At 48.8% G+C, this 10,265-nt stretch overlaps 1 protein-coding gene across 1 annotated transcript in view; it reads left to right on the forward strand.

Annotated features, from left to right (window-relative positions):
• Positions 1-10,265, forward strand: part of GTF3C1 (general transcription factor IIIC subunit 1) — a 79,505-nt gene that overhangs the window by 27,734 nt on the left and 41,506 nt on the right.

Raw genomic sequence — 10,265 nt, forward strand, 5'->3', positions numbered from 1 at the left:
GTCATCACCCAGTGTGGCCTGGGTTATCTTTAACCCTTGGAAGAGAGTGGAGTCAGCATGAGCCTGAGCAAGGGTAGTGTGGCTCTTGGGGGTTGAGGGCAGGGACACACAAGATCATAACTGCCAAATTTTAGATCGTCTCTCATTCTTCTCTCTCTCTCTCTCTCTCTCTCTCCTCTCTCTCTCTCCTCTCTCTCTCTCCCTCTCCCTCCCTCCCTTCTCCCTCTCCCTCTCCCTCTCCCTCTCTCTGATCAGGGTCCCATTTCAGTTCTGTGGTGGGCTTTCGCCCACACAGTTACCCACTTTGAAACCGGCCTCACCATCGCTCTTCCTCCCTCTCCCCATACCACAGCTCCTCATCCCAGTCAATCATCCCGGTAACCTTTATCTAGCCTACGGCCGCTGCCGTGCCTGCTTGGAAGAGAGGAACCTGCCAGCTACACGGAGTTACCCCTCCTGCTGGTCTCCTCGGGGAATGGCGGGGTGTCGGTGTAGAGTTCTACTCCATGGCATGTACAGGGACTGGCTTCTGGCTGTGGCACCTGAGCCCCTTTTTCTCATGGGCCCCAGGGTGGACTCAAACTCAGACTGCTGTCTGCTAGTGTGGAGACTTTACATTTACTGCCACCCCGGTTTCCTGCTGCCTTATGCTGGAGACGAGGAATGAATGCAGGTTCACTTCCGTTTTGCTGTGGGTCTTGTAGTCCCCGTGGCAGAATTATCATAAAAATCCTCTAAGGCATTATGGAGTGGAGCCGACTTACATAATCAATAATGATGGATGCATTGCTTCATGTAAATTTACAGGTGTGCAAATCTGTAAACAAAGAGTTCGGCTTCAGGCACATTTCAGATGCTTTTACAGAGAGGTGCATTGAATCTGTTTTGCAAAATAGGGGAAAATAAATAAATGAAACCTGGAGTAATGAGCACAATCACCCTGAACTGGTCGGTAAATAAATGAAACCCGGGGAATGAGCACAATCACCCTGAACTGGTCGGTCTGTAGAGCAAATGTGGATGATTTCCTTCAAGTGTTTTACAGTCCTCCTGCGCTTCGAAGAGTAAGAGTCAGGAAGAGAAATTGAGTTCATCTGGGCATCCTTCAGAAGATGCTCGCCGGGGAGTGGGGGGAGCAGTTCACAGAGGCTGTGCTTGCCAGGCCTGATGACTGAGGTCGTCATCTGAGTGGACTTGACCTGTTCAGGAAAGACATGAATTCAGCTTTGAACATGTTGGGGGGGGGGGGCAATGTGGGGATGATGTGAATCTTACATTAAAAAGCAGGTTCAATATTCAGGATGCCAGATCCTGTACAGAATTGTTATATATCTTTACACTTGCAAGAAGCAGTCGGAAGATGAAATTTAAAAATAACTCCGTTCACAACAAGCAAACAAAAGCCCACTGCCATTGGGTCGGTTCCAATTCTTAGTGAGGCTGTAAATCTTTGGGGGGAGCAGATAGCCTCAACTATCTCCTGCAGAGCAGCTTGTGGCTTTGAACCACTGACTCTGCAGTCCGACCCTTAACCCAACAACACCACTGACCAGGGCGCCTTCTGTTCACAGTAGCACCAATAGCTAAACCTAACACAAGAAGTGCAAGTATACTCTGAAAACTACAAAGCACCTTTGAAAGGAATTCATGGAAAAGCACCTCCTGTGTATGGATTGGAAGCCAACTTGTTTAAGATGATAGTTATCCCCAAACTGATCAGAGCCAATAGCCATAGCAGTCCTACGGAGAACAAACTAGGAGGACTGGCTTGCCGGGATTTCAAACTTCACCACAAAGCAGCAGTAATGAAGACCCTGTGCAAAGGGCCTAAAGATACGTGTACAGACAGACTCAATGGAATAGACATGAGACAAATAAATAAACCCATAAATATCTAGCCAGCGGATTGTTACAAGGAAGCCAAGATTCTTCCACACGCAAAAAGAATACCATGTTGTCTGTAAATAACATACCCATTCCACATGTTTGTTGTTTTTATTCACCACCTGCCACCCCCTAGTTGCTAAAACAGAAAACTACCATAGTCCTTAGCTAGAATGTCTCTGGGCTGTGAGCTCAGCTGCTAGGGGGTTGGAGCGGGGGGACGGAGAGGTAGATGTGTTATTTCAGGAACCCTCATGGCATAGTGGTTACACAGTGGTCTGGGACCGAAAGGTCAGCAGTTTGAAACCAGCTACTCAAGAGAAAGGCTGGGCTTTCTACTCCCATAAAGAGTTACAGTCTCAGAAACTCACAGAGCCAGTTCTACCATGTTCTAAGGCAGGGGTCCTCAAACTACGGCCCACGGGCCACATGTGGCCCGCCGAGGACATTTATCCAGCCCACCAGGTGTTTTTACCACCACTTCCTGTCCTGCTTAGCAGCCGACTCATCCAGTGTGCATAGGAATTTGTCCGTAGTTTTTTTTTAAGCTATAGTCCAGCCCTCCAACGGTCTGAGGGACAGTGAACTGGCCCCCGGTTTACAAAGTTTGAGGACCCCTGTTCTAAGGAGTCACTGTGAATTGGCATCAACTCAATGGCAGTGGGTAGTTAGTAGTATGTGATATTTGTGTGAAAATGTGTTAGTCTAGCAAAAAATGCTGGAAAAACTGCATAGCTGAATGCAATAGAATTAACATGGGAACCTGTGTTAGTCCAGGTTGACCAGAGAAACAAATCCAGAGACACTCATGTGTATAAGAAAGAGTTTTATATAAAAGAGCAATTGTATATTAAGAAACAACTCAGCCCAGTCCAGATCAAATCCATACATCTGATATTAGCCATATGTCCGATAATAGCCCATAAATTCTTCTTTAGATTCATGTAGCCATACAATGATGCCAAATTCAGGAAGATCACAGGCCAGTGGGTGGAAAGTCTTGGAGATCCAGTGGCGGTGGAAGCATTTCAGTGCTGGCATGGGTCTCCATGTGGCTCCTCCAGCTCCAGGGCTCTGGCTCCATCAGTGTGTCTCCAGGTGGCTTGTCAATAGGAATGTGTAGCAGAGAGTATACCCCGCCTCCGGGGAGGAAGACAGGAGAATCCTCAGGAGAAGGCCATGCCCACACAGAGGCCTCATTGGCTATGACCTGATTGACAGGCTAGACTCCACCCCTTCACTCAAGTTGGAAGACAATTATGTAACTGCCACAGACCCCTACCTCATACCGTTTATAAAAATTAATTCAAAGTGGATCAAAGACTTAAATGTAAGAGCAAACACTAAAGCTCTCTAAAGAAATATGTAAATCTTCCTGATCTTGGATTTGACCAAAGGATATGATGCCAAGAGTTCAAATAACAAAACCAAAAAAAAGATAAATTGAACTTCATCAGAAGTAAAAACATTTGTGTTTCCCAGAATTCTATGAGAGTGAACAAACAACCTACAGGGTGGAAGAAAAAAATTTCAAATCTTACTTGATAAAGGATTTATATCTAGAATATATAAAATTACTGCATTTCAGTAAAGAGGCAAGTGACCCAATTAAAGATAGGCAGACTCTTTACTAGGTGTGTTACCACAGAAGAGATGCAAACGGACAGTAAGCGCATAGAAAGATCACTTTAGTCATCAGGAAAATGCAGATCGAATCCATAATGAAGTCCTCTTCACTCCTAGATTGGCTTGCTTACTGGGTATGTGTTGAGCGCTCACTGCGAGGTCAGCAGTTTAGAAGCCCCAGAGAAAGATGCTCCTATAAAGAGCCAGTCTCAGAAGCCCACAGAGGCAGGTCTGCCCGGGCCGAGAGGGCCGCTGTGAGTCAGAATGCCTTGACCGCAATGACTGTGGTTTTGGTGGAGGGTAACTTGAAAACCCCTGGTGGCACTGTTAGGTAAGTGGTGGGTTACTCACCACAAGGTCAGCAGTTTGAAACCACTAGCCCTTCTAGGGGAGGACGATGAGGCTGTGTGCTCCCATAAAGAATTACCCCCTCACCATGTGTCAGCATTGACACAATAGCAGTGGATAGGATAGCTAGAGTTAAAAAATCAGATGATAATTTCTGGCAAGGATGTGGACAAATTAGAAACCTTATACCCTGTTAACGGAAATGTAAAATGGCCTAGCTACTTTGGGAAATTGCCTAACAGTTTCTTAAACAAGTAAAATAAGAGTTAACATATGAACCCACAGTTCTTGGTAACTACCATCAAGTTGATTTCAAATTGTGGCAAGGCCACGGACGAGATGTGACTGCGCCCTCGGGTTTTCTTGGCTGTCCTCTTGAAGGGAGATGGCCTGACCTTTTCCTCCGCAGGGCTTGTGGGTGGGCTCTCCCTCTACTCCTAAGAACATCTACCCCTCCGGAAACTTCTATGGGAATGTTTATTAGGGACATTATTCAAACCCAGAAGCATCCCAGCTGCCCATCAGTGAACAGTGGATAAGCAGACTGTGGTGCTTCTGCACAGTACAGTATGATTCAGCCGTAAAGATGCATGACGGACGTACTGAAACACGCCACAGTGTGGATGATCCACAGGAGAGACCACAGACTGCATGCCCTCACGCACATGGGAAGTCCGGAAGAGGGACACCGCAGTTACAGCAGAGATGTGTGCTTGCTTGGGGCGGGGGAAGAAGAGGGGGCGCTGGCCAGTCGCTACAGGGTGTGTGCCGATTTCTTTCTGAGATGGTGAAAATGTTCTACACTTGACGGTGGTGGTGGTCATACGTATCTGTGGATGCGCTGACGGCCACTGCAACTGTTACTTCAAAATGGGCACGTTGTGTTTTGAACTACATCTCAGTTGACTTTAAAATGAAAGGCGCCCGGTGGAGTAGTTGGTGATGAGTTGGCTGCTAAGCCCAAGGCCAGTTCAAACTGGTCTCACTCATCCTGACCGACAGCCCCGCAAACCCTGGGGAGCAGTTCTGCCCCGCCTCACAAGGTCACTGTAGGTCCGCACCAGCTCGGCGGCAGTGCTGTGGTTCGGGTGTACTTTAAAACTGTAAGTTATATGAATGAAAACCCAGAAACGCTTGAAGCAGGGTGCAGCACACTAAATTAAGGCCATTAAAATGGCAGAAGGGACATATAAAGGCTTGCAATAGGAATAAAGTATCTAAACTACGAAATAAAAAGTAAGGTATATAAAGAGATATAACGAGCCATAAAATTAAACTAGAATTTCAAAGCATGTGCTTAGGAGAGCACAGGTTTTTTTTTAAAGGACGAGCATAAACATAAAAAGGATCGAAAAAGATCATGAGAAATGTAAAAGGTCTAGAAAATGAACAGTGCTGTTCTCGTCCTGAGTCCCTTCTGAATCATCGCGACAGAACACTGCCTGGTCCGGCACTGCCCCCGACTGGTCTTCAATTTGAGCCCATGGTTGCAGCCACTGTGTCAGCTCAGCTTGTCCAGAGGGTCTTCCTCTTGTTCGCTGCCACAGGGATGGCAGCTTTACCCAGCACGATGTCCTTCTCCAGGGACTGACCTCTCCTGGTAACATGTCCAAAGTGCGGGAGACGAAGTCTTGCATCCTTGCCTCTAGGGGCTCTGACTGTGTTTTCCCAAGGCAGAGCAGTTGCTTGGGCAGCCACCGTACTTCCAGGATTCTTCACCAGCTCCATGGTTCAAATGCATGGATGTGTCTTCGGTCCTTATTCAGCATCCAACCGTCACCCGCATATGAGGCCATTGAAAATACTTGGTTCTCACTCAGCTCGTTGCCATTGTCTGTGCCAACTCATAACCATCCAACCCAAGACTGTTATGGCAGTAGAAAGCCCCGTCGTTCTCCCAAGGAGCAGCTAGCTGATGGATTCAAACTGTTGACCTTGGAGTTAGCAGCACGACGCATAACCGCTACGCCACTAAGGCTCCTTATGGCTCCTAAGGGTCAGGCATAAAATTAGCAAGATTTCTTTACGGGAGGAGTGCCAATCGTGATGAAAGGATACCAGCTCTAAAAGTGAAAAATGGTTACGATCCCTGACAAGGTAAATATTTGTTGTCAGGTGCCAACAAGCAGGTTCGAGCTCACAGGGACCGTGTGAACAGCAGACATAGCACTGCCAGTCTTGCACCATCCTCGAGTCGTGGCTGTGTGAGCCCCTGCTGCAGCCACCAGGTCAGCCCTCCGAGGATCTTCCTTGTTTTGTTGACACTCCACTTTACCAAGGGCGATGCCCTTCTCCACAGACTGGTCTCTCCTGATAATTCGACCAGAGTATGGAAGACAGGCCCGCTCGTCCTCCCTGACCGGACTTCTTTTTCTTTTTTAATCACTTTATTGGGGGCTCATACAACTCTTATCACAGTCCATACTTCCATCCATTGTATGTCAAGCACATTTGTACATTTGTTGTCCTCATCATTCTCAAAACATTTGCTTTCTACTTGAGTCCTTGGTATCAGCGCCTCTATTTTCCCCTCCCAGCTCCCCTCTCCCTCATATATCCTTGATAATGTATCAATTATTATTTTGTCATATGTTATACTGTCCAATATCTCCCTTCACCCACTTTTCTGTTGACCATCCCCCAGGGAGGAGGTTATATGTAGATCCTTATAATCAGGTCCCCCTTTCTACCTCACCTTCCCTCCACCCTTCCGGTATCGCCACTCACACCACTGGTCCTGAAGGGATCATCCGCCCTGGATTCCCTGTGTTTCCAGTTACTATCTGTACCAGTGTACATCCTCTGGTCTAGCCCGATTTGTAAGGTAGAATTGGGATCATGATTGGGGGTGGGGTGGGGTGGGGTGGAGGAAGCATTTAAGAACTAGAGGAAAGTTATATGTTTCTTCGTTGCTACACTGCACCCTGCTGGTTCATCTCCTCCCCGCAACCCTTCTCTAAGGGGATGTCCAGGGTACAGATGGGCTTTGGGTCCCCAATCTGCACTCCCTGTCCTTCACAATGATACCTTTTTTGTTTTTGATGCCTGATACCTGATCCCTTCGACACCTCGTGATCACACAGGCTGGTGTGCTTCTTCCATGTGATTTGTTGCTTCTGAGCTAGATAGCCACTTGTTTACTTTCAAGCTTTTAAGACCCCAGATGCTATATCTTTTGACAGCTGGGCACCATCAGCTTTCTCCACCACCTTTGCTTATGCACACATTTGTCTTCAGTGACCGTATTGGGAAGGTGAGCACACAATGATATGATTTTTTGTTCTTTGATGCCTGATGCCTGATCTTCTTCCAAGACTAGTCCTTCAGGCAGCCCACTGTACTTTCAGTTGTCATAATTGCAACGTCCTAATTCACATTCTTCCTGTCCTTATACGTTGTCCAGCATTCGCATGCATATGATGCGCCCATTGAAAATACCTTGACTTGGGTCAAGGCTCACCGTTGTCCTCAAAGTGACTTCTTTGACATTGAAGGCTTGAAAGAGGTCATTGGCAGCCGAATTGCAATACATCATTTGATGTCTTCACTGCTACTTCCATGGTGTTGATTGTGGGTCCCAGTGAAGTGAAATCCCTAACAGCTTTTCAGTCTGTCCTCCGTTTATCATAATGTTGTGTGTTGGTCCAAAGATCAGTATTTTCACAGTCTCAGATGTTTGACATGATAAAAACGAAGAAAGCCAGGTGGAAACCTTGGACTGGAGGAAGTGCTCTGCTGAGGCAACTAGGCACCTGAGGACCAAGCCTCGGCCTGAATCAACTCACCTGCGCAGTCACTGGGGGCGGGAGGGGGGTTTCCTGTCCCCTCTGCTGTTCCGTCCCAAGAGGACAGGAGAGCTCCCTCCATCTTTGAGCAAGAACACAGGCCTGTGATTTGGAAAGGCATGCTGGCAGTACGTGGAAGGGAAGTGGGGGTTAGGGCTGGGGAGAATTCTGGAAAATGAGATGCCAGTTGGCATGTGGTGAGAGGCGGCCAGTGAGATGCTCCCTCCCATGCCGATTGCTTTGGGGAAGCAAGAATCCATGCTCCTTGACCGAGAAGAGCCCACGGGCAAGTGTGGGTGTTAGGTTTCTGGGGTGGTTTACCTTGGCTCTTGCTTCTCAAAGCTGGAAGAATTCACGCAGCAGAAGCACGTTTGCCAACCCAACTAATTTTTATGTGGGTAAGGGAAGTTTTACGTTTAACAGTTTCAGAAGGTCCACGCGATCTCTGGAAAGTGTGCAGGCTGTGTGAGGACCGAGCGAGAGTTCGTGACTGAAGACGGCCACTGCAGGGGTACACGAAACACCACGTGAAAAGAATGCTGGAACAGGAGCGCAAAACCAAGCGTGGGGAGTCCTGAGAGGGTGTGGGGGCGTGGGGGCGCCTCCAACCTGCGAGAGAGCACCCGAACAAGAGAGTGGCCTGCACTCAGTCTGCTCTTTATCGCCCCCTGTTCCTGCCGGCTGGGGAGGTGCCCTTGAGGGTATTGGCCGATCTTATTGGCTGGGTTTAAGGTGGGTGTGCTCAGGTTGGCTTCCATCTGGCCATAGGTGGCCCGGTATGCCCATGCCCAGCTCTGGATTTCCCCAAAGGTGGCTAAGTAGTATGTTGATTTCTTTCCAGCCCCTTCATTGTGGCGGGGCCAGTTGATTTTCATTTAGGATAAGCATTCTGGGAGAAGACCACCCACCGCACCCCTGATCTGGCGACCTGTCACAGGGAACTTGTGAGCACACGGCTGGCCTTACTGGGCAACCATCTTGGCAGCACGGGAACTCTGGGCCACGTGAAGTGACATATCACCTAGACCACCGGTGTAGGGGTGCAGAATAGGACCCTGTTATGCCAGGGTGGCTGTGAGGGCTCGGCGTGGTGGGAGCACCTTCCGTCAGGCACAATACCTGGCCCAAGCCCTGCAGAAAGGGGCTGCGGTCACCGTGAGCCCTGCAGTTTACCCCAAGGCCCCTCTTCCCATCCCTCCGCCTCACTTACATGGCGATGCAGACACGGAGTGGTGCGGAAACTGAGTATTTAATGATGAGCCTGAAACTCCGGACCAAGACTGTGTATCCAATTTCCTAAACCGTATTAGGCCCCCGTGTGGATTATTTTCAGTACTTCTGCTTCTCTATACACTTAGTAAGAAACATTAGAGTTTGTGGGCCTGCCTGTAGGCATAACAAAGGAAGGAACTGGGGAAATTATACTATTTTGTTGTAGCAATTTGTGGTCCCTCTTGGGTGGAAGTGGCACCTGGGGGCGGGGTAGCAAAAGAGGATTTCTGTCATTCTGATCTGTCCACCACACTGGGAACTGCCACGGGGTGCCTGGCCATAGTGGCTGTAGCCGTGGGCTCCGATGGACTGTGTGTGGCGCTGGTGTGGGCAGGGCTGGTGGTGGTGGTCCTGCGGCCCCCTGTAGCCCTAGATGCACACTTCTGGCTCTGGTTCTCTCTGCCGAGATCGGCTTCTCTTTTCCCTCTCTTGCTTCTGTCGGTTGCAGGGTGGGGGCGGCATGAAGGCCCTCTCCTGGCGTGCCTTCTTAGTCCCTCCCTGTTTGTAGAGTAGTGCTCCCGGAGAGCAGTGTGCTGAAGAACGCTGGGACGAGCGGTTTGCTTCGTAGATGATTGTCCTTGGCTAAAGCCCCACTCTTGCAGTTACCCTTTAGGGCAGCGGTTCTCAGCCTTCCTCATGCCGAGAGCCTTTCATACAGTTCCTCCTGTGGTGGTGACCCCACTCATCAAATTATTTCCATTGCTACTTCACAACTCATTTTGCTACTGTTGTGAATCGTCATGTAAATATCTGATATGCAGGATGTATTTCCATGGTTACAAATTGAACATAATTAAAGCACAGTGATGAATTACAAAACAATATGTGATTATATATTGTGACATATTTATGTGTTTTCCAATAGTCTTAGGCGACCCCTGTGAAAGGGTTGTTCGACCCCCAAAGGGGTCATGACCCACAGGTTGAGAGCCGCTGCTTTAGTGTGTGATCACAACTTGGGCTTTTGAAATGCTGTCGAAGGGTTACAGAACTCCTTACACGGCTGCCAGCATCACGGGTACGCAACGAAAAATGACGTCTCCTTTTCTTCAGTACATACTGCTGTCGTGCCTCCTGCTGGAGGCCGTGAGGAGCCTGAGGCCTGCGCCCTGCACCTCTATCCTGGGGCGCTCCAGCAGGAAAGACTGCCGCTTACTAGCAGGACTCGTGGTTCCTGTCATTTGCGTTTCTTGGGCCACTAAGGTATTGCACCTGACAAGTGTGGAAGAAGATGGAGATTCAAAGAAAGAACTCCTCCAAAAGACGAGTGGGCCACTCGAACCACAGCCTCCAAGACCCTGAGACCCAGAGAACTGGATGGTGCCCCGTTGTCCGTCTCCCCGCCCCCCC

Source organism: Echinops telfairi, unplaced genomic scaffold (genome assembly GCF_000313985.2).
Source record: "Echinops telfairi isolate 266 unplaced genomic scaffold, ASM31398v2 ScPeMD7_5;HRSCAF=22, whole genome shotgun sequence".
Taxonomy (NCBI): domain Eukaryota; kingdom Metazoa; phylum Chordata; class Mammalia; order Afrosoricida; family Tenrecidae; genus Echinops; species Echinops telfairi.